The sequence below is a fragment of the Dendrobates tinctorius genome, unplaced genomic scaffold, assembly GCF_039654945.1.
Source record: "Dendrobates tinctorius isolate UK_male_01 unplaced genomic scaffold, ASM3965494v1 ptg000093l, whole genome shotgun sequence".
NCBI classification, from domain to species: domain Eukaryota; kingdom Metazoa; phylum Chordata; class Amphibia; order Anura; family Dendrobatidae; genus Dendrobates; species Dendrobates tinctorius.
Genome location: NW_027361761.1, coordinates 18,843,869 through 18,871,428, shown reverse-complemented (window position 1 = coordinate 18,871,428; position 27,560 = coordinate 18,843,869). Strand labels below are relative to the sequence as shown.

The 27,560-nt window shown below is 48.3% G+C and overlaps 1 protein-coding gene across 1 annotated transcript in view; it reads left to right on the top strand.

Moving 5' to 3' along the window:
- Window positions 1–21,102: 21,102 nt before the first annotated feature.
- The window catches only part of LOC141098593 (cytochrome P450 2C5-like), a 164,327-nt gene continuing 157,869 nt past the window's right edge, over window positions 21,103–27,560 (top strand). The window contains exon 1 of the mRNA XM_073586511.1: window positions 21,103–21,257. The gene's annotated coding sequence lies outside the window, so the exon portion shown is untranslated. The remainder of the gene's footprint in view (window positions 21,258–27,560) is intronic.

The following is a 27,560-nucleotide window of genomic DNA, read 5'->3' as shown; positions in this document are numbered from 1 at the left end:
GTGACTGGTGAGTTGTGCAGGCCAAATTGCTAGCAGCAGAAGCAGTTTTTTTTTCTTCTCAGCAGGACAAAAAAAAAAAAAATTGGGATTGCTTTTAAAAAAGCAGTTTGCGGAGCAGTGGGTAAACAGCAATGCCAGCCTGTCAGGAAGCCTTAAAAGGCAGCCCAACAACCAACACCACTGATACACCACTATATAGCCTCCCCTTGCACTGCACACACAGTGACTGGTGTGTTGTGCAGGCCAAATCGCTAGCAGCAGAAGCAGTTTTTTTGTCTTCTTCCCTGCCTAACGCTCTTCCTACAGAATCAGCAGCAACCTCTCCCTATACTAAGATCGGCAGAAGTAAGATGGCGGTCGGCGTGCACGCCCTTTTATACCCCCTGTGACGCCCACCAAAGCAAGCCAATCACTTGCATGCCCTTCTGAAAGATGGTGGTGACCCGTGCCTATGTCATCACGTTGCCCACAGTGTCCGTGGATCCTGATTGGCTGAAAAAGAGCGCAAAACAAACTTTTGAAACGCGACTTTGGCGCGTAAGTCACCGACCTCGTGGCCGACCTCATCCTAGGGTCGGGTTTCGTTTCATGAAACCCGACTTTGCCAAAAGTCGGCGACTTTTGAATTTTTTAGACCCGTTTCACTCAACTCTACCTTTGACTATTGGGCTGCTAAACTGGAGACCTGGCCTGAATTGGCACAATATGCCTTACAGGAACTCGCTTGCCCAGCTGCAAGTGTGCTATTGGAAAGAGTCTTCAGTGCAGCTGGATCAATCCTGACAGAAAAAAGGACCCGTCTGTCAACCCAAAATGTGGATGATCTAACCTTCATTAAAATGAACCATGCATGGGTTTCCAAGGATTTTGTCCCACCTTCCCCTGATGACACATAGGATGACAGAAAAATGGCTTGCTTTGGTCCTCCTCTTCCTGGGACTTGAACAATTTTGCCTTTTGCATCAGCTGAATGTCCAACATCAACATATGCCACTTTCTAAAACTTCCTAACTGTGCTGCCTCCCCCCCCATGGCCGGGGTCACCACCTAGCGCACGAAACCGTGCGAGTGCCGTTGCCCTGGACAGGTGGGTAGGCCGACTCTTGGGCGCGGGCACTGGCACAGGGTCCCTCATAGTGCAATCAAGTGTCTCTGTCGGTGGTGGTGCACACCCGCCGTCAGACACACCGCCGTACTATGAGGGGCCCAGTGCCAGTACCGACGCCCATGAGTGGGCCCCCCTTGCTTGGGCAGGGCCCCAGCATTTGCAATCTTTACCTGTCCCTGCTCCTCCGCTTTGTTGCCTGGGCCGTCAAATCCATACTGGGCCTGACACCGTCTGAGCCTGCGCCTGATCTATAGACATATATTTTGAATGTGTACACTATGCTATCCATACATTTTATCCGGGGATACGGTACCCTTTCACACCTTTGTGCAATCACGTGTAATCCATACTGGGCCTGACACCGTCTGAGCCTGCCTCCTGATCTATAGACATATTTTGAATGTGTACACTATGCTATCCATACATGTTATCCGGGGATACGGTACCCTTTCTCACCTTTGTGCAATCACGTGTAATCCATACTGGGCCTGAGAACGGCTGGCGAGCTGTTAAGCAAGCTACAGCACCTGTGTTTTTCACACGTAAGTTTTTCATTTTTTCAGGAATGACGGTTAGGCCTAATTCCGGAACTGCGGTTGACCTGCACTTACTGGGAAATCATCGCGGGTAATAATTGTAATCCCAGATCCCCATCACCAACGTTGTTCAGCGGGTTATCTGCACCAGTAAGCGACAAACGCTGGCCTTTTCAGTGTAGCGCACATGCAGCCACGGACATGTAAGGGCATGACACAAAAGTTATTGGCCAATCTCACGTGCCAGAGCCTCGCGTGTCCCTCTAGTAAGCCGGACTCGGACCGCAGGGCATGACGGAGTCTCGTTCGTTAACGGAATTAAGCTTGCAATGTGTGCATCTTTTTGTTGCTGGATGGTTGAGGTTGCCCGTGTTGAGTCAAATTACGCCGTAGGCTCCACTCCTGGTGGTGCCCTTCTGGACATTCCTTTAAGGTTCAGCTTTGCAACCATACTGCCCACGTAAAACAAACACTTTGCCTTCATGAACGCTGTTTGGAGGGTCATGACTCGTGGGAATAACGCCGCCCAATCAGTTAACCTGCTAGAGAGATCCATCATTGCTCCCAAGCATGACATCACACTCCCTAGGAGGAAGGTACTGCTACTGTGGCGACCGTACTCCTGGGGGCGACAAAAGTGCACTGATGCCCAGCCACTGCTCGATGAATCTGCTGGTACATTGACCCAGACCACTACATTCCCCTCGCACGCTACACGGCCTGAATCTGACCCTGATGAAACTCAGGTTACCCTTCCCATATACAGTTCCATCTTACACGGTGACAAAGAGGAAGCTGCAGATGAAAGTGCAGGTTCGGCCCACCCGCCGTCAGACACACCACCGTACTATCAGGGGCCCTGTGCCAGTGCCATCGCCAACGAGTGGGCCCCCCCTGCTTGCTCAGGATCACAGCACTTGCAAGGTTGAAATACTGTGCAGTGAGATGGAAGATGGGGACGACGAGGAGTCCAGACTAGTACAGGGATTCCCTAGCGAGGAGACTTATTTCATTGCTTTCAATGTTGGGACAGCAATTTTTGGGGAGCACTATACTCTGGAGAATGATAGATGGGGCCCACCATACACTGGAACATTCCAAAGGTGGACATCAGACACTGGAGCAGCATTTACAGGGCCCATTATACACTAGAGCATTAGAAATGGGGCCCATTATGTTTGGAGCATTATTTGGGCCCATAAGACAGTGGAGCTTCATCCATGGGGACCAACATATACTGTAGCATTATGTGGAGCTCATCATATACTGTTTCAAACATTATATGGGACCAATGATTCTGTATGGAGAAATAGATGGGCCTCGTCATGAGATGTAAAAAGTGAAGTATTTTTCATTGTACTCTACCGCTATTTCTCTGCCGTATCGGAGCATCATGAGTTGTGGTATGTGTTAAAGGGGCGCTCTTTCGCCCAGGGCACATGAAAACCTGGAGCCAGCCCTACCCCCCACAACTTTAGCCAAATAACCCCCCTTTTTCAGTGAGTAACTAGTATTATGAAGTTAATTAAGGTTGACAAGCTTAAGTAAGAAGAATTGATGCTTTTGGCATTCAAATGGGCACTGTAGGTGTGTTTCCTGTCCTCCTCTCACTGCCGACTTTAATTCCCCATTGACTTACATTGGGTTTCGTGTTTCGGTCGGACCCCCGACTTTTCCCTATAGTCGGCCGATTTTGCTTGACCCGACTTTTCGAAAAGTCAGGTTTCATGAAACGAAACTTGACCCTAAAAAAGCAAAAGTCGCTCAACTCTACTTATGACTATGTAATATTTCAGTTTTCTTTATTAATAAATTTGCAAAAATTTGTACATTTTTGCTTTTTTCAGTCAAAATGGGGTGAAATTGAGAAAAAAATTAACTTTTTTGAATTTACCAAATGGCTGCTATGAAACAAAGAGTGAAAAATTTAAAGGGGTCTGAATACTTTCTGTACCCACTGTATATCTTTTTTTATGTTTTGGCGCTTTTACACAATAAAAACTATTTTATAGAAAAAATAATTAATTTTGCATCGCTTTATTCTGAGAGCTATAACTTTTTTTATTTTTCCACTGATGGAGCTGTATGGTGGCTCATTTTTTGCGAGACCAGATTACATTTTCAGCGATACCATGTTTATTTATATCTGTCTTTTTTATTGCGTTTTATTCTACTATTTGTTCAGCGGTATGATATAGCATTGTTTTTTGCCATTTTTTATGGTGTTCACTAAAGGGGTTAATTAGTGTGACAGTTTTAAAGGTCGGGTCATAGGGTTAAGCAGGAACATGGGATGCAGTGACAAGAAGGAGGCAGAGCAAGAGTTAACAGGGGTTTATTTCTATTACAGAGAATACTCCAACAGGTAGAAGATAAGGAAGGTATGGGGGTTGAGGCTCAGGAAGAAAATAAATGTTCAACAAAAGGTCAACTTATCAGTCTGATGTTCCCAGAGGATGGAGGCTTGGAGATCCTGTGAAGGCTCCATAAGTGATGCATGAAGTCTGGGGCCTGGTCCTGGAGGAACGTGAGGCACTGTCTCCTGACAGTCGCGATGTATCCTGGCTCTCCTAAGCGTAGTTTTGCAGTCCCGGCCTGAGGTCTCAGTAGCGGAGACGTCTGTGGCGCTGCTGTGGAAGGATAGAGTTCAGTGGAGAGGGCCGGGGATATACTGGTCGGCTCTGCGTGATTCTCCCAGTGAGGCCTGCAGCCCACACCGCCTACAGTCAGCGGAACGGTACGGAATGTCGCTTCTGTATCGGAGGTGAGCGGGCCCACAGTCACGAGCTGCTCATAGTCTGTGTGTACGTCAGGTGATCGCAGGTACAGTAATGTGGCCTGGTCTGCTGATGTCATGCTGCGGAGAGAGAGTCAACCTTCTTCTGCTGCACACTCTGTCTTCCCGCCAAAGAACCTGTTTTCACGTGCTCCATCATTTTTATCTACGACCCGCCCCCTCCAGTCAGGTGCAAAGGTCTGTCCAGGTCAGAAAGTGCTCCCCCCGGCAACAATGGTGACAGTCCCAATAGTTCCGGCCCCAATACGAGAGAGGTACCCACAGCCTGGTCGATCTTCCTACAGGGTCATTCCGGACATCGCAATACCAAATATGTGTACTTTTATTGTTTATTTTTTTTCCATACAAATATTTAAATATGGTAGAATATCTTTTGATTTTTTTGTTTTATTTTTTATATGTATTCACAATTATTTATTTATTTTTTTACTTTGGGACTATCAATTTTTTCAGGCTAACCGCTTGTATAGCATGCAAAAACACAACCCCTACAGTTGTGTGAAAAAAGTGTTTGCCACTTTCCTGATTTCCTATTCTTTTTCATGTTTGTCCCACTTAAATGATTCAGATCTCCAAACAAGATAATTTAAGTAAACACAAAATGCAGTTTTTAATTGAAGGTCTTTATTATTAAGGGAAAAAGAAATCCAAACCTACAATTCCCTGTGTGAAAAGTGATTGGCCACACCCAGGCCTGATTACTGCCACACCTGTTCCCAATCAAGAGATCACTTAAATAAGACCTGCCTGACATAGTGAAGCAGACCAAAAGATCCTCAAAAGCTAGACATCATGCTGTGATCGAAAGCAATTCTGAAACAAATAAGAAATAAAGTAATTGAGATCTATCAGTCGGGTAAATGTTATAAAGCAATTACTCAATCTTTGGGACTCCAGCCAATCACAGTGAGAGCCATTATCCTCAAATTACTAAAATATGGAACTGTGGTGAACCTTCCTCGGAGTGACCGGCCAACCAAAATTACCCCAAGAGTCATCCAAGACGTCACAAAAGACCCCACAACAACATCCAAAAAACTGCATGCCTCACTATCCTCAGTTAAGGTCAGTGTTCTTGACTCCATCATAAGAAAAAGAATGGGCAAAAATAGCTGCATGGCAGAGTTTCAAAGCAGAAACCACTGCTGAGCAATAAGAACATACAGGCTCGTCTCAGTTTTGCCAGAAAACATCTCGACAATTCCGAAGACTTTGGGGAAAATACTTTTTGGATGACGAGACAAAATTTGAACTTTTTGGATTGTGTATGTCAAATTATATCTGGAGCAGAAGTAACACATCAGTTCAGAAAAGGAAAATCATACCAACAGTAAAATATGTTTGTGATGCTTCAGGGATTGGCAGTGTCTGAGAGTGGACCCTCTGGGTCGCGGAACTGAAGCCCCCGTGGGCGAGTGCGCCAGGTGGAACCGACCCCTATACAGGGACCGTTTGGGGCAGGCCTGCTGTAGTCAGACACCGTGACAGCTGGAACCAAGAGGGGCGGCTCGAAGGACTGGGGTAAGCTATAGACAGGATCAGAATACCAGACAGGGCCCGGGGTACAGGAGGAAGGAGTACCGGACAGGTACCAGAGTACAGGAAACAGACAGCAGGTACAGAGAGGAGGTAACAGGACTAGGGCACAGGACTTCGTGCAATAAGCGCGGTGGGAGGCACGGGGAGGATTAGCACCAGGAACCAAATGTGACAGCCAGCAGGCAAGGGATCCAAGGCAGAGAACAGGACAGACACTGGGAGGCGAACACGGGACGAGGATCAGAGGAGACACAGAATAGGAAACCGGAGGCAGGGACAGAACGGATAACAGGTCAGGAAGACTGGCTATAGAAGCACAATGGCAGGGACACCAGAGGCAGGCACAGGGTGAGCAACAGGACAGGGAGACAGGCTATAGACACACTATAAGGCAGCCAGATTAACGAAGGAAATGGCACACGATAACCAGGCATCCTCCCCTTATGGGAGACGCCTGATATATCCCCTGCCATCAGGTGATTGGCTGGCCATGATCACAGAAGCCGCCCACCGCAGGGTTAAGAAATCTACAGGGCGCGCCCGCGGCCTGAGGCGCATGCGCAGGACCGCAGCTGACCGGGAGGAAGGAGGAGGTGGGAGCGCACGTGTACAGGGTACAGCGCGGCAGGATGCGACCGGGTAAGAGGATGCAGCGGCGGGACCCTCTGCTGGTGGGACGGCGGCGGGCACGGCCGCCGTCGTAACAGTGGTGGTGGTATTGTTATGGTGTGGGACTGTTTTGCTGCTTTGTGTTCTGGGAGACTTGCTGAGGTAAATGGAACCATGAATTCTGTTGTCTACCAAAAAATCCTGAAGAAGAATGTCTGGCCAGCTATTCATAACCTCAAGCTGAAGTGCACTTGCATTATTCAGCAGGACAATGATCCAAAACACACCAGCAAGTCCACCTCTGAATGGCTTAAGAAAAGCAAAATTGAATCTTTGGAATTGCCTAGTCAAATTCCTGACCTTAATCTGATTGAGATGTTGTGGCATGACCTTAAAAAGGCTGTTCATGCTCGGAAACTCTTCAGTGTGGCTGAATTACAACAATTCTGCAAAGTTGAGTGGGCCAAATTTCCGACCAGAGCAGTTTAAAAGACTCCTTGACAGTTATGTTATTGTAAACACTTGATTGCATTTGTTGCTGCTATGGGTGACCCAACCAGTTATTAGGTTTAGGGGGCAATCACTTTTTCACACAGGGCCCTGTAGGTTTGGATTTCTTTTTCCCTTAATAATAAATATCTTCATTTAAAAACTGCATTTTGTGTTTACTTGTGTTTTCTTAGTCTAACATTCAAATTTGGTTGGTGATGTGAAACATTTAACTGACAAACATGCAAAATGATAGGAAGTTAGGAAGAGGGCAAACACTTTTTCACACTATTATAAGTCCCTTCAGATGCTTTTCATCCTTGATCCCGAGGACTCATCAGGGGTGTGTGCTTGCATGGGATGCGCAACAGGAATCTGTAGTCAAAGAAAAACCTAGTTATGGTATGTAGAGTGCTTAGTCAGAATAAATGGAAGATATGAAGGCATGCTTGTCTATTGCTGGAGGAAATACATAGGGAAATTACCCTCCTCAAAGCCTTGGTGGCTGACGTCTATGAGGGGGAGTGTGAAAGAATTCCCTCACTGATGTCCCCGCTAGAGATGAGCGACTTTGCCTTTTTTCGGGTCGAGTCGGGTTTCATGAAACCCGACTTTCTCAAAAGTCGGGTCGAACTAAATTGGCCGATTATTGTGAAAAGTCGAAGGCAGACTGAAACACGAAACCCAATGCAAGTCAATGGGGAACCAAGGTCGGCAAGGAGTTGAGGACAAGAAACACATCTACAGTGCCCATTTTAATGCCAAAAACATCAATTCTTATTACTTAAGCTTGTCAACCTTAATTTACTTTATAATAATAGTTAGGCATTGAAAACTGGGGGTTATTTGGCTAAAGTTGTGGGGATGGGGTAGGACTGGCTCCAGATTTTCGTGGGCCCAGGGCCAAAGAGTTTCAATGGGCTCCTTTAACACATGCCACAATTCATGATCCTCTGATACAGCAGAGAAATAGCGGTATAGTACAATGAAAAATACTTCACTTCTTACATCTCATGACTGATATCCATTTTAAATTCTCCAATAGCTCCAAAAACGGACAATATATTACTCCATACAGTATTATGGCCACCGCATAGTGCACTATGCAGAGTAACGAGGCCCATATATTTCTCCATACAGAATCATTGGTCCCATATAATGTTTGAAACAGTATATGATGAGCTCCACATAATGCTACAGTATATGTTGGTCCCCATGGATGAAGCTCCACTGTGTTATGGGCCCAAATAATGCTCCATATGTAATGGGCCCCATTTCTAATGCTCCAGTGCATAATGCATGATGTCCACCTTTGGAATGCTCCCATGTATGGTGGGCATCATATATCATTCTCCAGAGTATAGTGCTCCCCAAAAATAGCTGTCCCAACATTGAAAACAATTAAATAAGTCTCCTCGCTAGGGAATCCCTGTCGTCATCCCCATCTTCCATCTCACTGCACTTGGACTGTTTAGGCAGAGTTTGTACAGGCGTGATGTCATCGCACTCTCTGACCAGAATGTCACTGTCAGGAAACGCGGAAGACGTCACGGCGGTGGAGCAGGGAGAGGTAAGTATTTCAACATTGCAAGTGCTGTGATCCTGAGCAAGCAGGGGGGGCCCACTCATTGGTGACGGCACTGGAACAGGGCCCCTCATAGTACGCTGGTGTGTCTGACGGCGGGTGTGCACCCCCACCGTCAGAGACACTTGATTCTACTATGAGGGACCTTGTGCCGGTGCCGTTGCCAAAGAGTGTGCCCACCCACCTGTCCAGGGCAACGGCACTCGCACGGGTGTGTGCACCAGGTGGTGACCCCGGCACTGTGGGGGAAGGCAGCCCAGTTAGGGAGGTGGAAAAATTGGCATATGTTGATGTTGGACTTTCAGCAGCTGCAAATGGAGTAATTGGAGAAGTCCGCGGAAGAGGAGGACAAAAGCAAGCCATTTTTCTGGCAACCTACGTGTCAGCAGGGGAGGGTGGGACAAAATCCTTTGAAACCAATGCATGATTCATTTTAATGAAGGTTAGATCATCAACATTTTGGGCTGACAGACGGGTCCTTTTTTCTGTCAGGATTGATCCAGCAGCACTGAAGACTCGTACAGATAACACACTAGCAGCAGGGCAAGCGAGCTCCTGTAAGGCATATTGTGCCAATTCAGGCCAGGTGTCAAGTTTACTGGCCCAATAGTCAAAGGGAAATGACCGGTGAGGGAGAACATCGATATGGGAGGAGAAGTAATTTGTTACCATAGTTGACAACCGCTGTTTCCTGTCACTTTCGATCGATGCAGTATTACCAGTCGTGTGAGCAGTACTTGAGAAATCAGTCCACAACATGGTCATGAAACCCCTATGTCCAACGCCACTTCGGTTGTGTGCACCATGAACACCTCTTCCATGTTGCCACCTACGGCTTGTTGGAAATACATCACCGCTGCTGTGTGCTGGGAATGCCTCAAACAAACGTTTTTCCAGAGTTGCTTGTTTGTTAGCCAATATTAGCTCTAGGTTCTCCTGTGGCATGATGTTTTGGAATTTGCCTTTATAGCGTGGATCCAGGATGCTGGCCAACCAGTAGTCATCATCGTTCATTTTGGCAATGCGGGGGTCCCTTTTTAGGATCTGCAAGGCATAGTCAGAATGTGGGCCAATGTTCCAGGTGTCAATGATGTACTGCGAGTGCTGGGTGGAGGAGCACTTTCTGGCAAATCCACATCCCTCCAGTCACGCAAAACCCTGTACCTGACCTTGCCATGCCAACATTTTTTCTTGCCCCCTGAGAAGCATCCTCTTCCCCAAAATAATCATCCCCATCATCCTCCTCCTCATCCTCTTCCTCTTCTTCCTCCACCTCGTCCATGAGACTTCCCTGACCAGAAAATGCCTGACTGTCATCAAGGCTTCCCTCCTCCTCTTCCTCCTCGGCTGCAGACGCCTGCTCCTTAATGTGCGTCAAAGTTTGCATGAGCAGACACATAAGTGGGATACTCATGTTTATGATGGCGTCGTCTGTGCATTCCTCAAAACACTGAAGGACTTTACAGAGGTCTTTCAGCTTCGACCACTGCACACCAGACAACTCCATGTCTGCCTGCAAACTGCCTGCCCTTGTATCCTCCCACAAATGAATTACAGCCTGCCTCTGTTCGCACAGCCTCTGAACCATGTGCAGGGTGGAGTTCCACCTTGTTGCAACGTTGATAATTAGGTGGTGCTTGGGAAGGTGGAGCAATCACTGCAGCTTCTGCATACAACTGGAGTGTACGGGCGACCGGCAGTTGTGCAAGCACAGTCTTCGCACCTTATGGAGCAGGGGTGTTAACTTCAGATAATTATTGAGGAAGCACTGCACCACCAGGTTCAAGGTGTGAGCCAGGCAAGGTTTGTATCTGAGTTTTGAAAGGGCTATGGCTGCCACAAAATTACGGCCGTTATCACTAACTACCTTGCCTGCCTCAAGATGTAGACTGCCCAGCCATGACTCAGTTTGTCGCTGCAAGTAGCCTGCCAGTACCTCCGTGGTGTGTCTGTTGTCGCCCAAACACATCATCTTCAACACAGCCTGCTGACGCTTACCACTAGCTGTTCGATAGTGGGACACCTCGTGTGCAACACTGGCAGCTGCGGATGGAGTGCTTGTGCGACTGCGCTCTGTGGATGAGCTTTCGCTTCTGGAGGAGGAGGGTCGAACGCCTACAGCCAACTGTTTCCTATACCGTGGGCTAGGCAGCACTGTCCCACCGCCGCTGTCCCCTGTGGACCCTGCATCCACCACATTAACCCAGTGCGCAGTGATGGGCACATAACGGCCCTGGCCATGCCTACTGGACCATGCATCTGTTGTGAGGTGCACCTTTCCACTCACTGATTGCTTGAGTGCATGGACAATGTGGTCTTTCACATGCACTTGGAGGGCTGGGAAAGAAGTGCCGACTGGGTAGGTCATAGCGTGGTACTGCGTAGGCCATGAGCTCGCGGAAAGCTTTGCTTTCCACCAACCGGAAGGGCATCATCTCTAACGAGATTAGTTTGGCAATGGCAATGTGGGCGCGTTCAAAGCCAGTGTACGCGGATGAGAGGATGGGTACTTTCTTGTCCTACTCAGAGTCTCTGGTAGGGTGAGCTGGACTTGAGAGCTGCATATGGTGGAACTAGCGGTGGACATGGCGGACTGAGAGAGGGTTGGTGATGGTGATGGTGTAGGTGGTGTTGCTGATGGCCTAGATTCAGTCTTTCATACCAATAACATTGTGATTCCATGACTGCTTTGCCCTTGCGAGGACACCTGGACATTTGCTGCTGGTGGTGTGCTAACCGGTGGGCTTACAGTGGGGGAAGCGATGTAGCGTTGCTGACTACCTTCATTCGGAGAAGGTGCACATGTGATGCGTGAGGTTTGGTAGTCCGTCCACGCTGGCAAGTGCATGGTGGTTAAATGTCTAAGCATGTAACTGGTATTCAAATTTCTCAGATTTTTCCCTCGGCTAAATGTCTTTGCGCGCTTCTTGCAGATAACTTTTGCCTGATCATTAGGATTTTGATCAAAAAAGTGCCACACTGCACTCTTCCTACTATGGAAGACATTTTGAGACCTTGCACACTGTGCTAATTTGACCGTCTGGCCAAGCTGCCTGCAACTGTTTTGGTTTTTGTAACACGTTTTTGGACTGCTACGGTCCTGCCAGATAACAGCTGTTGCAATCTCGTTGCCTGCTGCGGATCCTTCTCCTCCTCTTCTGAGCTATTGGCAGCGGCACCCTCTTCCCCCAATGGATGCCAATCTGGGTCAACAACTGGGTCATCCATCACCTCCTCTTCAATTTCAAGTGCACCTTCCTCTGTGTCACCGTGTAAGGTGGTATAGTATGCGGGAAGGGGCACCTGAGTTTCATCAGGGTCTGATTCTGCCTCAGTACACTGCAAGGACAATGTAGAGCTCTGAGTGAATGTACCAGCAGAAAAATCTAGCAGTGGCTGTGCATCAGTGCACTCCATGTCAGATTCATCTTGGACTGGGGAATTCACGATTTGACTTGCTAACCCAGGCATGGTATGTGAAAAGAGCTCCATGGAGTAATCGGTAGTGTGGCCTGCCACATCCTTCACTTTTGGTAGGGGTGAAGGACACAAGGAAAGGTGTTGTTCCTGACCAGGAGCCTCCAATGACGACTCAGTGCTTTTATTTTTTGAAACTTCAGAAGAGGAGGCGAGAGAGCTGGAGGCTGTGTCAACAATATAAGCCAAAACTTGTTCCTGAAGCTCCGGCTTTAAAGGTGGTTTACCTACTCCCAGAAAAGAGAGCCTTCGAGGCCTTGTGGAGCCAGACGATGACACAGGCTCAACACCTCCTGCTTTAGGTGCTATTGTGCTTTTGCCACTACCAACAGATGCAACACCACCACCACCACCAACGGGACCAGCTGGCAACCCCCGCCCACTTCCATGGTGTCTTCCACCATACTTGCTCATTTTTGTGAAAATGTATCCAAAATACCACCAGCTATATGGTACTGTAAAAGAAGGTAGAATGTGTATCTACTATTGGTGAGAATTTGAATCTCACTAGAGACTTCAGGACGCAGAACTATTGTCTCTGGCCCAGTAGAGATTACACCTCAATGTAACAGGCTGAAATTGGATGGTGTATGACAAGGTGTAGGGTGTCTATAGGATTAGTGAGAATTTGAATCTCACTATAGATTTCAGGACGCTGAACTATTTTTTCTGGCCCAGTAGAGATTACACCTCAATGTAACAGGCTGAAATTGGATGGTGAATGACAAGGTGGAGGGTGTCTATAGGATTGGTGAGAATTTGAATCTTACTATAGATTTGAGGACGCTGAACTATTGTCTCAGGCCGAGTAGAGATTACACCTCAATGTAACAGGCTGAAATTGGATTGTGAATGACAAGGTGTAGGGTGTCTATAGGATTGGTGAGATTTTGAATCTCACTATAGATTTGAGGATGCTGAACTATTGTCTCTGGCCCAGTAGAGATTACACCTCAATGTAACAGGCTGAAATTGGATGGTGTATGACAAGGTGTAGGGTGTCTAAAGGATTGGTGAGAATTTGAATCTCACTATAGATTTGAGGACGCAGAACTATTGTCTCTGGTCCAGTAGAGATTACACCTCAATGTAACAGGCTGAAATTGGATGGTGAACGACAAGGTGTAGGGTGACTATAGGATTGGTGAGATTTTGAATCTCACTATAGATTTGAGTACGCAGAACTATTGTCTCTGGCCCAATAGAGATTACACCTCAATGTAACAGGCTGAAATTAGATGGTGAATGACAAGTTGGAGGGTGTCTATAGGATGGGGAGATTTTGAATCTCACTATAGATTTGAGGACGCTGATGGGTCGCCCTCCCAGGGCTGTGGGATACTTGGTACCGGGCCGGCAACACAGAGGGGAAGGTGTCACAGCAGCAATGATGTTATAGCCCTCCACAGGCAGGGCTGTAGTCCCAGGGCAGAGTAAGTGAAGTGACACGTAGATGATGTAGTGTCCGGCGCAAGGGATGAAGCAGTGCTGGGCAGGTTGGCGCAGAAATGAGTGGAGGACACCAGGGCATGTAGTTCCAAAGCTTTACTCACAGTCTGTGGCAGAAACAGGTGCCTGTCTCCATGCCATGTCCTCCGGGTCAGGGACTCAGTCAACCTCCAGGCCAGATGGAGTACTCCTTTCCAACACTCCGCCAACATGTACCTTTCTGAACGTCTCCTCTTATAGCGCCTTTAAATGAAGTACTCCTAGTACTGAGTTACACTGGAGTTCCTCCTGTCCGATGTTCCTATGAACTCTACTTATAAGGCAGACAGCTGTAGCCTGTTTCGGGGACTCCTTGATACTAAGTCCCGGCTCACTATCCAGTTGCTGTTGTGCCCCCAAGTCATGTGTAGGAATAAAGTGGTCACTACTTCTATTCCTCCGGTGTCTGCTGCAGGACCATTAGTATCCATACAACCTTGAGGACCGGGCCCCGGCCTTGCGCTAAGAACTTCTAGGAAGGGTTCTCTTCTAACCCACGTCCTCTGTTCTCTTTTACTCCTCATGTTCCATACTGATCTTCCTCTCTATGGAGAGTCAGGCTTTCAGTCTATGTTACTCTCTCTCTTCTTTTCCCGTGCCAGCAGACCCAGGTCACTGGGACCTGCTGCAGCACTTCCATCCATCTATCCCTCTCTCCTGGGATCTTTTTCCCTCCAGCTCTCTAACCAACTGACTTCTCAATCCTCAACTCTTCCCGCTCTCTCTGTAATATCAACTAACTCCACCCACCTCCCAGCACATTTTGTGTTCCAAGCAGGGAGCCACCAATGGGTGCTTTGCTATACTCCAAGCAGGGAGCTGCCGAAGGTGCTTTGCTACACTAATTTGTGGTGTGGGGTGCAGGTGTTTGAGTGTGGTCAGGTGTCTCCACCTTACCTGGATGGTGGGGCACCACACCTCAGGAGGAGGTGCAGTACCTCTGTGGTGACTGAGCCTCAGGGGCGCCACATACCCCCGTTAAACACAGCACGTCCGCGGGCTGCAAGGTAAACACAGTTGACAATACAGGAACATACAAAATTTTTATATTGCATAAAAAACATGTCTTATACAAAACTTCCCAATGAGGGAGGCACTGGTTCTTGAACGTTACAAACAATTTAACTGCCTATCTATATTTAACACTAGAACTACCGGAGGGGTCATTTTGACCCTTTTGCTATTTCTTTTTCCTATAATTTCTAAAATGTTAACAAATGAGTTCTGAGTTTTATAACTTTTATTTATTCATGGTAGTGTATATTTTAGGACACAAAAATGAATTGTAACCTTTTCAGGGGCCCGGATTTTACAATTCATACCTATAAGTACTGAAGGGGTCAATTTGACCCCATACATAAAAGTAGTAGTAGGCAAGTCACCTAATATTACAGAGTACTGAAAATCACAGTGCTTCTCCCTAGTTGTAGAGTGTAATTGTATATTTGCATATCAGGGATGATTCAGCATTTTGTTTTGTCTAAACTTGTCTGAACATGTTTGATCCATGTCTCTTGTAGCGATTTCTGTCTGCATTTCAGTAGCAAACATTACAGTTGGAGCTACATCTCTGCATGTTTGTACAGTGTCGTTTTATTACTTCTGCGATCTTACAAGTCCCTTTTTGTGACGTATATTTGAAGCATGAGTAAGCAGAGGGGTCTGAGAAGTGATTAAATTTTGAAATGTCTTCAGAATTTATCTGAAAATGAGTCAAAAGAAGTGGCCCATCATCCGCAATGTCTGAACCACAAACAAAAGGACAAGAAATCCGCAAGCGTCGAAAATGTGCAGTTGGAAGATGCAACGAAAATAAAACAACTAAAACTTGCGCAAGCTGTAACAAACCAGTTTGTGGAAAATGCACTGGGAAAGTGGAAGAAAGTACTGTTTGTGTCAACTGTTGGACACCGCATGCTATGACCATGTAAAAGGAAAATGCGTGCTGTACTTGATCTTAACACTGTTCCTACTAAGTTAAAATAAATGTTCTTTAATTTGTTGGCAACAAAAAAGTTATTTTTACTCCAGAGTCGGTACCTTTGAATGGGGGTCAAAATGGCCCCTAATGGTAGTTATAGGTATTATGAAACATGTTCTAGTGTTAAAGTTAAACTACCTAATTCAAAGTGCTATGGAAGCAAATTTACTATCAGCTTGAGTAACACATTTTCTAACATCACATTTCTTTTCTTTGTTATCTTTCACATTTTCTACTTTCTTAATGAGTGACAACCGTCAACACCTGGTTTCTCACCTGCATACCTTTATTCAAATCTCACATCTTTATTCAAATATTGTAAGACATTCTCTGTATTTCTTTCTCAATCGAACCCTATAAAATCTGTCATTAATACTTTTACTACACATTATCACTTTCTAGTTTCTTGTTCAAAAATACTAAGCATTATTCATAAGTGCAAAGAGTAGACATTTGTCCGGCCATCATGTCTGAAAATGTCCCTATAACGAGGTAGTCCTTATTCCAAGGTGAGGTTCCTATGTAAAACCAAGAGAAAGCACCTAAAGAGGTGAAAACTATTTACTTTTACAGTTCTGGATCACTCAGCGTCCATGATCTCCACAGTTCAAGTGTAAAGGCTGCCAATGGAACTAGGCAACAACTGGATCAACAGATAACATAATCAAAAATAGAAAAATACTAGAACACTGAAAAAACAGGCACAATGGTGCAAATACCCTCCTGGGCAATAAAGTTAGTTTACTGTAAATTACTAGTGGTGATCCCCTCCTGGGGTTCTGGAAGCTGATTGCTTGGGCTGCTTCCAGGGGAGATGCTGTGGGTGTCCAGATGGGTTGAGGAATTGCTGATTCTCATCTGGCATGGCTGCTGCCTGAGGAACAGCAGGGGTGGTGATATCAACGGTTGCTAGTGGTACTGCTGTTCTGGTGCGTGGCCTGACATCTAGGGCCGCCGTGGCCTGTTGGCTTTGGTAGGCGGCTACACGGGGGCTTGGTGACCAAGGGATGTCGATACCCCCAAGCGGCCTGGACTCTTCCAAGTCCTGAAGGTGTCAAATTGTGCGCACCTGTTCCAATCGCACCCTCCTCAGCAGGGATTTCTTCCATTTCCCCATCTCCATCAGCCTAGGGCCCGTGGAGGATTCGTCCAACACCCCCATTTGAAGCTCTAGCAGGCCAGCCTCCGACACTGAGAATTCAGGGGATAGCCCGTTAGGAGGGCCAGCATCTATACCTGGTGCCTCCCGGTGGTGCAGTCCCATTCCCGGTGCAGGCATGGTGCGGACCCGGGTGGCAGCGGTGGTGGTAGTAACTGCCCGGGTGGATGGCGTTGGCGGCAGTAGAACGGGTAGCGGCTTCAGGCCCGTGCGGGCCTCCGGTGGGACCTGCGCGGCCGCATCAGGTCCAGGTGGGAGCTCCGCTTTCTCCGCTTCAGCTCCCAGTGCTTCACACAGCAGCGGTGGCAACGGAGAGATTGCAGGGGATGCTGCCGGTGGTATTGCAGTGGTCGCAGGCTCTACAGGGCCTGCCTGGGGAAGATACGGTGCAGTGGTGATAGGTACCTGTGTTGTGGGTACCGCAGGTGTAGGCCCCTCCTGGGCGTGCTGCAGGTTCAATGTCCATAACACCTCCTGCCTCAGTCACAGGTGGCACGTCAGCTGGGCTATCTCATCCTCCAGCTGTTGGCAGTTCATCCCGGAGACGGGGTTGGAGCCTTCAGCTATGGCGCCGGGGATATTCAGCTCAACCTCCGTGCGCTCCGCAGGCCTCCTCCCTTCTCCTTCCAAGATGGCTTTCTGGCGTTCTTCCTCCTTCCTGGGCTCTTTTCCCACCACTGGCTCTCACCCCTCCTTCTGAGGGCGGCGTCTTCTTCCTACTCCTCCATACCACGCCAGTATACGAACCCCTCGGGGGGTGAGACATGTTGCTGTCACATAGAAGTTCAGACAGGGGAGGCCCAGGACAGTTCGCGGTCTTTTCTTAGGACCACTCCTGCTGTCATGCCCTTCTTCACCGCACCAGCGGCCATTTTTAGCGTTCATTTCACAGTCTATTAAATCGGGTCTTCTGTACATTTTCAAAAGATTTGAGTCTTAGGCACACAGAACCCGATGGCATCTCGTCTCATCATCCTGTTCATGATGCCAAGTTGGGTCGCCCTCCCAGGGCTGTGGGATACTTGGTACCGGGCCGGCAACACAGAGGGGAAGGTGTCACAGCAGCAGTGACCGGTCCGTGGCCCTGGGTGCTCAATGTAAAAAGGGGAATTGAATGGTGGAATGTAGTTGATTAAATTAATAGTTCGTGACGCCACTTGTGGTGTTCGGCAATGGAGATGTAAGCCGACGCTGCAGACAGATCCTCTGGGACAGATGGTGTGGTGCAGCAATGATGTTATAGCCCTCCACAGGCAGGGCTGTAGTCCCAGGGCAGAGAAAGTGAAGTGACACGTAGATGATGTAGTGTCCGGCGCAAGGGATGTAGCAGTGCTGGGCAGGTTGGTGCAGAAATGAGTGGAGGACACCAGGGCATGTAGTTCCAAAGCTTTACTCACAGTCTGTGACAGAAACAGGTGCCTGCCTCCATGCCATGTCCTCCGGGTCAGGGACTCAGTCAACCTCCAGGCCAGATGGAGTACTCCTTTCCAACACTTTGCCAACATGTACCTTTCTGAACGTCTCCTCTTATAGCGCCTTTAAATGAAGTACTCCTAGTACTGAGTTACACTGGAGTTCCTCCTATCCGATGTTCCTATGAACTCTACTTGTACGGCAGACAGCTGTAGCCTGTTTCGGGGACTCCTTGCTACTAAGTCCCGGCTCACTATCCAGTTGCTGTTGTGCCCCCAAGTCATGTGTAGGAATAAAGTGGTCACTACTTCTATTCCTCCGGTGTCTGCTGCAGGACCATTAGTATCCATACAACCTCGGGGACCGGGCCCCGGCCTTGCGCTTAGAACTTCTAGGAAGGGTTCTCTTCTAACCCACATCCTCTGTTCTCTTTTACTTCTCACGTTCCATACTGATCTTCCTCTCTATGGAGAGTCAGGCTTTCAGTCTATGTTGCTCTCTCTCTCTTCCTTTCCCGTGCCAGCAGACCCAGGTCACTGGGACCTGATGCAGCACTTCCATCCATCTATCCCTCTCTCCTGGGATCTTTTTCCCTCCAGCTCTCTAACCAACTGACTTCTCAATCCTCAACCCTTCCCACTCTCTCTGTAATATCAACTAACTCCACCCACCTCCCAGCACGTTTTGTGTTCCAAGCAGGGAGCCACCAATGGGTGCTTTGCTATACTCCAAGCAGGGAGCCGCCGAAGGTGCTTTGCTACACTAATTTGTGGTGTGGGGTGCAGGTGTTGCAGTGTGGTCAGGTGTCTCCACCTTACCTGGATGGTGGGGCACCACACCTCAGGAGGAGGTGCAGTACCTCTGTGGCGACTGAGCATCAGGGGCACCACACAGAACTATTGTCTCTGGCCCAGTAGAGATTACACCTCAATGTAACAGGCTGAAATTGGATGATGAATGACAAGATGGAGGGTGTCTATAGGATTGGTGAGAATTTGAATCTCACTATAGATTTGAGGACGCTGAACTATTGTCTCAGGCCCAGTAGAGATTATACCTCAATGTAACAGGCTGAAATTGGATGGTGTATGACAAGGTGGAGGGTGTCTAGAGGATTGGTGAGAATTTGAATCTCACTATAGATTTGAGGATGCTGAACTATTGTCTCAGGCCCAGTAGAGATTACACCTCAATGTAACAGGCAGAAATTGGATGGTGTATGACAAGGTGGAGGGTGTCTATAGGATTGGTGAGATTTTGAATCTCACTATAGATTTGAGGACGCAGAACTATTGCCTCTGGCCCAGTAGAGAATATACCTCAATGTAACAGGCTGAAATTGGATGGTGAATGACAAGGTGGAGGGTGTCTATAGGATTGGTGAGATTTTGCATCTCACTATAGATTTGAGGACGCAGAACTATTGTCTCAGGCCCAGAAGAGATTACACCTCAATGTAACAGGATGAAATCGGATGGTGTATGACAAGGTGGAGGGTGTCTATAGGATTGGTGAGAATTTGGATCTCACTAGAGATTTGAGGACGCTGACAATGATGCTCTCAGTCCAAGTATGGATGAAGGCAGCCTAATAAGCAGGACTGCTGAAAAGTGCGCACACAAAAGGGTGGAAAAATGAACGCTTGGTAACTGTGCAGAAAAGAGGAAGAAAAGTATTTTTGCTTTTAAAAAAGGAGTTTGCACAGCAGTGTGCAAACAGCAATGCAGCTATCAGGGAGCCTTATAAGGCAGCCTAATAACCAACAGAGCTGATGCACAAAAATAGAGCCTCCCCTGTCACTGCACACAAAGTGTTGTGTTGTAAGTGGAAATCGCTAACAGCAGAAGCAGTTTTTTTGGTTCTTCTTCCCTGCCTAACGCTCTCCCTACAGAATCATCAGCAGCAGCAGCTCTCCCTATGCTAAGATCGGCATAAGTTAGATGGCGGTCGGCGTTCACACCCTTTTATAGCCCCTGTGATGCCACACAAAGCCAGCCAATCACTTGCATGCCCTTCTCAAAGATGGTGGTGACCGATGCCTATGTCATCTCATTGCCCACAGTGGGCGTCCTCCATCATTGGCTGAAAAAGGGCGCTGGAAGCATCTTTGAAACGCGACTTTGGCGCTCTGGTCGCCGACCTCGTGGCCAACCTCACGCTATGGTCGGGTTTCGTTTCATGAAACCCGACTTCAGCGAAAGTGGGCGACTTTTGAATATGACCGACCCGTTTCGCTCAACTCTAGTCCCCGCTACATCGCAAGATTCGTACTTTTCCTTGGCAAAGCGCCATGTACGGCATGACTTCATTGGTAGGCTAGGCCAGGGTCCTCCTCCATACCGAAGTGTCCAGCGTTACTATGGAATTTCTCCATTGAATTGAGCACAAGGTCAAAAGTGACGCCATTGGAACGGGACGTCACTAAATGTATGCATCATCAGTTTTGCAGGTACGAACCTCATGCCAATAATCAGCTTTTAGAATAATTGTGGGTTTCCTTGGCCGATGGTTAACAATATCCTATGGGACAGATATAGATACAGGGCAATAAGAACAAAGATGAAGAATACCACAGTATACATGAGTTACGGTATGTGCATCCCATTTATACTGTAGAGTAAATGAACACCCTCTACCCCCCATTCTGAAAGACAATTTTGCAAATTAGTCTAAATAAGAATGTCTAATAAAAATTATAACATTGATGATTTTACCGATCCTTTTACTCTAAAGTACAGCACATTGATACTCCTATAAGCCTGTTTCTATCAGTTGGTGTCTTAACACGGCACAGTGATATCCGGTCTGCCTCTCTTACATACTTGCCCCTAAGTGTTTTATTGTTGGCAATCCATCTGTGTATTATATTCCATTGTTATTATATTAATCAGGATCTATGTTTGGCATATTACTGGCACATTTACTCTCAGCTTCCTAAGGGTTAAGTACAGGGTGGAGCTACAAGTTTTATAGTCTCCTATGTTGGATTAAAAATCCTCTGTATGCGGAAGATAGAAGAGAAAAGACTGGATCATCGTGTTGTGTCGTCTGTGCAGTCCTCAACGCAGGACATTGGGTAAGATGACACATTCTCAATTTTTGGCTGACTTCTTTTCTCCAGGGTCATTTCTAAATAATACATTGCTTTTCTGACCATCAGGTATCTATCTTTCTAACTATCTTCAATTGAACCTGTCATCATGATTTACCCATAGATCATATTAGGAGATCTTTATTAGCCTCCCAATACATGTATTAATGATGCCGGTATTGGATTCAAAAGTTAAATGTACGTGTTTAAAATGTAAGTTTGTTTGTCCCTAGCTTTCCAGTCTGTGGTTACCGGACTAGTCCGGGTTAACTGTCTATCAATGACACTGCGTGGTGGCAGCACACCCACAGTAGTGTGACTGACATACTGGATTGATATATGTGTACATGATCATAAGCAATAGCAATACATGAATGTATCATCAGGACCACCAACAAAACAGAAATGCAGCATCACAACTACCATCCATTCAGGAATACATTACTAGAAGCAGTAAAAAAAATACATCACATTAATCCCCATCAGTACATAAATAAATCACCAGATCCACCTTCATTACAGGAATGCATCATCAGAACACACATCAGTATATGAAAACAGAATCACAACCGGCAATATTACAGAAATACAGCATCATAACCACAATCATTACATTAATACATCACCAGAAACACCATCAGCACAGGAAAACAGAACCAGAACCACCATCAGTACAGTAATACATCTCCAGTACTAACATCAGTACATGAATACATCTCAGAGCTTGGCACAGAAATCTATTGCAATGCAATAACCTACAACTCCCAGCATGTCCTTAACAGTTGTAAGTAGTTGCTGTGAGATTTGGTTACCCACTATCAACATACTTCAGATCATACAGAATCCCAGCATTGATGTGACATAGCTAGAGTTGAGCGATACCAGCCGATACTTGAAAATATCGGATCGGAATGGATCGGCCGATCTTTAAAAAAAGTATCGGTATCGCCGATTCCGATACCGGGAACCAATGCAAGTCAATGGGGCCAAAATATCGGAATTAAAAAAAACCCTTTCTTTCCTTGTAGGTTAATTCTACATGAAGAAAAAAAACTAAGAATAATGTAGAATGTATTGTGGGAGGTGGAGGAGACATTAAAGCCATAGAGGTTTAGCCCAATCAAATGGAATAGCAGGAATTAAACTTTTTTTTTAAAGATGTTAGGAGTTACAAAGATATTGACTATGTTAGCCTCATTTATATTTTGCCAGACATGTATGTCTTCTTCTTCTACTTCCTTTTTTTACATTCTTCTTCTTCTTCTTCTACTTCCTTTTTTTACATTCTTCTTCTTCTTCTTCTACTTCCTTTTTTTACATTCTTCTTCTTCTTCTTCTACTTCCTTTTTTTACATTCTTCTTCTTATTCCTTTTTTTACATTCTTCTTCTTCTTCTTCTACTTCCTTTTTTTACATTCTTCTTCTTCTTCTTCTTCTTCTTCTTCTTCTTCTTCCTTTTCTTACATTCTTCATATTCTTCTTATTCAACAATTATTATTCTACATATTCAGCTTCTTCATCTTCTTCCTATTCTTCTTCATCATATTCTTGTTTGTGTCAGGCATTCCTGTAGTTGTTATCTAGAAAAGTTAGAAGTTTACACCTTCCGTTCTGCCTGTCACAAAAGATTTACAACAGGATTTGTCCGCGTTCAGTTTGGCCTGCAGCAGCAGGCCTTTTCCAGGGGCACCACGAGGAGGAACGGACTCACCCCCATACACTGCTTAGTCTTCTTCTGCTTATAAATAAGATAATATCATTTGCTCAGAGTATTAGTCTTATGCTTAATGTTCTTCTGCTTTGTTTTTTTATGCTTCTTTGTCTTCTCTCTCTTGTTGTTCTGCATCTTGGTGGTTGTCTTCCTGTTCTTTGTCCTCTTGAACCAGCTGACGGTACTGGCACCCGGAGGGGCAGCAGAAGGAACAAGAGCCAATGGCACTACCGAGGACCAGCTGACGGTGCTGGAACCCGGTTACTAAGCAGGAGGTACCTGTGCTACAAAGCACTACCAAGGACCAGCAGACGTTGCCGGAACTCGGATACCGAGATGGAGGCACCTAGGCCAAAGGCTCTGACGAGAACCAGCTGACGGTGCTGGAACCCGGAGGGGTAGCATAAGCTGCAAGAGCAAATGGAAATAGCGAGGACCAGCTGACAGTGCTGGCACCCGGAGGGGCAGCAGAAGGAATAAGAGCCAATGGCACAACCGAGGACCAGCTGACGGTGCTGGAACCCGGTTACTAAGCAGGAGGTACCTGTGCTACAAAGCACTACCAAGGACCAGCAGACGTTGCCGGAACTCGGATACCGAGATGGAGGCACCTAGGCCAAAGGCTCTGACGAGAACCAGCTGACGGTGCTGGAACCCGGAGGGGTAGCATAAGCTGCAAGAGCAAATGGAAATAGCGAGGACCAGCTGACAGTGCTGGCACCCGGAGGGGCAGCAGAAGGAATAAGAGCCAATGGCACAACCGAGGACCAGCTGACGGTGCTGGAACCCGGTTACTAAGCAGGAGGTACCTGTGCTACAAAGCACTACCAAGGACCAGCAGACGTTGCCGGAACTCGGATACCGAGATGGAGGCACCTAGGCCAAAGGCTCTGACGAGAACCAGCTGACGGTGCTGGAACCCGGAGGGGTAGCATAAGCTGCAAGAGCAAATGGAAATAGCGAGGACCAGCTGACAGTGCTGGCACCCGGAGGGGCAGCAGAAGGAATAAGAGCCAATGGCACAACCGAGGACCAGCTGACGGTGCTGGAACCCGGTTACTAAGCAGGAGGTACCTGTGCTACAAAGCACTACCAAGGACCAGCAGACGTTGCCGGAACTCGGATACCGAGATGGAGGCACCTAGGCCAAAGGCTCTGACGAGAACCAGCTGACGGTGCTGGAACCCGGAGGGGTAGCATAAGCTGCAAGAGCAAATGGAAATAGCGAGGACCAGCTGACAGTGCTGGCACCCGGAGGGGCAGCAGAAGGAATAAGAGCCAATGGCACAACCGAGGACCAGCTGACGGTGCTGGAACCCGGTTACTAAGCAGGAGGTACCTGTGCTACAAAGCACTACCAAGGACCAGCAGACGTTGCCGGAACTCGGATACCGAGATGGAGGCACCTAGGCCAAAGGCTCTGACGAGAACCAGCTGACGGTGCTGGAACCCGGAGGGGTAGCATAAGCTGCAAGAGCAAATGGAAATAGCGAGGACCAGCTGACAGTGCTGGCACCCGGAGGGGCAGCAGAAGGAATAAGAGCCAATGGCACAACCGAGGACCAGCTGACGGTGCTGGAACCCGGTTACTAAGCAGGAGGTACCTGTGCTACAAAGCACTACCAAGGACCAGCAGACATTGCCGGAACTCGGATACCGAGATGGAGGCACCTAGGCCAAAGGCTCTGACGAGAACCAGCTGACGGTGCTGGAACCCGGAGGGGTAGCATAAGCTGCAAGAGCAAATGGAAATAGCGAGGACCAGCTGACAGTGCTGGCACCCGGAGGGGCAGCAGAAGGAATAAGAGCCAATGGCACAACCGAGGACCAGCTGACGGTGCTGGAACCCGGTTACTAAGCAGGAGGTACCTGTGCTACAAAGCACTACCAAGGACCAGCAGACGTTGCCGGAACTCGGATACCGAGATGGAGGCACCTAGGCCAAAGGCTCTGACGAGAACCAGCTGACGGTGCTGGAACCCGGAGGGGTAGCATAAGCTGCAAGAGCAAATGGAAATAGCGAGGACCAGCTGACAGTGCTGGCACCCGGAGGGGCAGCAGAAGGAATAAGAGCCAATGGCACAACCGAGGACCAGCTGACGGTGCTGGAACCCGGTTACTAAGCAGGAGGTACCTGTGCTACAAAGCACTACCAAGGACCAGCAGACGTTGCCGGAACTCGGATACCGAGATGGAGGCACCTAGGCCAAAGGCTCTGACGAGAACCAGCTGACGGTGCTGGAACCCGGAGGGGTAGCATAAGCTGCAAGAGCAAATGGAAATAGCGAGGACCAGCTGACAGTGCTGGCACCCGGAGGGGCAGCAGAAGGAATAAGAGCCAATGGCACAACCGAGGACCAGCTGACGATGCTGGAACCCGGTTACTAAGCAGGAGGTACCTGTGCTACAAAGCACTACCAAGGACCAGCAGACGTTGCCGGAACTCGGATACCGAGATGGAGGCACCTAGGCCAAAGGCTCTGACGAGAACCAGCTGACGGTGCTGGAACCCGGAGGGGTAGCATAAGCTGCAAGAGCAAATGGAAATAGCGAGGACCAGCTGACAGTGCTGGCACCCGGAGGGGCAGCAGAAGGCATAAGAGCCAATGGCACAACCGAGGACCAGCTGACGGTGCTGGAACCCGGTTACTAAGCAGGAGGTACCTGTGCTACAAAGCACTACCAAGGACCAGCAGACGTTGCCGGAACTCGGATACCGAGATGGAGGCACCTAGGCCAAAGGCTCTGACGAGAACCAGCTGACGGTGCTGGAACCCGGAGGGGTAGCATAAGCTGCAAGAGCAAATGGAAATAGCGAGGACCAGCTGACAGTGCTGGCACCCGGAGGGGCAGCAGAAGGAATAAGAGCCAATGGCACAACCGAGGACCAGCTGACGGTGCTGGAACCCGGTTACTAAGCAGGAGGTACCTGTGCTACAAAGCACTACCAAGGACCAGCAGACGTTGCCGGAACTCGGATACCGAGATGGAGGCACCTAGGCCAAAGGCTCTGACGAGAACCAGCTGACGGTGCTGGAACCCGGAGGGGTAGCATAAGCTGCAAGAGCAAATGGAAATAGCGAGGACCAGCTGACAGTGCTGGCACCCGGAGGGGCAGCAGAAGGAATAAGAGCCAATGGCACAACCGAGGACCAGCTGACGGTGCTGGAACCCGGTTACTAAGCAGGAGGTACCTGTGCTACAAAGCACTACCAAGGACCAGCAGACGTTGCCGGAACTCGGATACCGAGATGGAGGCACCTAGGCCAAAGGCTCTGACGAGAACCAGCTGACGGTGCTGGAACCCGGAGGGGTAGCATAAGCTGCAAGAGCAAATGGAAATAGCGAGGACCAGCTGACAGTGCTGGCACCCGGAGGGGCAGCAGAAGGAATAAGAGCCAATGGCACAACCGAGGACCAGCTGACGGTGCTGGAACCCGGTTACTAAGCAGGAGGTACCTGTGCTACAAAGCACTACCAAGGACCAGCAGACGTTGCCGGAACTCGGATACCGAGATGGAGGCACCTAGGCCAAAGGCTCTGACGAGAACCAGCTGACGGTGCTGGAACCCGGAGGGGTAGCATAAGCTGCAAGAGCAAATGGAAATAGCGAGGACCAGCTGACAGTGCTGGCACCCGGAGGGGCAGCAGAAGGAATAAGAGCCAATGGCACAACCGAGGACCAGCTGACGGTGCTGGAACCCGGTTACTAAGCAGGAGGTACCTGTGCTACAAAGCACTACCAAGGACCAGCAGACGTTGCCGGAACTCGGATACCGAGATGGAGGCACCTAGGCCAAAGGCTCTGACGAGAACCAGCTGACGGTGCTGGAACCCGGAGGGGTAGCATAAGCTGCAAGAGCAAATGGAAATAGCGAGGACCAGCTGACAGTGCTGGCACCCGGAGGGGCAGCAGAAGGAATAAGAGCCAATGGCACAACCGAGGACCAGCTGACGATGCTGGAACCCGGTTACTAAGCAGGAGGTACCTGTGCTACAAAGCACTACCAAGGACCAGCAGACGTTGCCGGAACTCGGATACCGAGATGGAGGCACCTAGGCCAAAGGCTCTGACGAGAACCAGCTGACGGTGCTGGAACCCGGAGGGGTAGCATAAGCTGCAAGAGCAAATGGAAATAGCGAGGACCAGCTGACAGTGCTGGCACCCGGAGGGGCAGCAGAAGGAATAAGAGCCAATGGCACAACCGAGGACCAGCTGACGGTGCTGGAACCCGGTTACTAAGCAGGAGGTACCTGTGCTACAAAGCACTACCAAGGACCAGCAGACGTTGCCGGAACTCGGATACCGAGATGGAGGCACCTAGGCCAAAGGCTCTGACGAGAACCAGCTGACGGTGCTGGAACCCGGAGGGGTAGCATAAGCTGCAAGAGCAAATGGAAATAGCGAGGACCAGCTGACAGTGCTGGCACCCGGAGGGGCAGCAGAAGGAATAAGAGCCAATGGCACAACCGAGGACCAGCTGACGGTGCTGGAACCCGGTTACTAAGCAGGAGGTACCTGTGCTACAAAGCACTACCAAGGACCAGCAGACGTTGCCGGAACTCGGATACCGAGA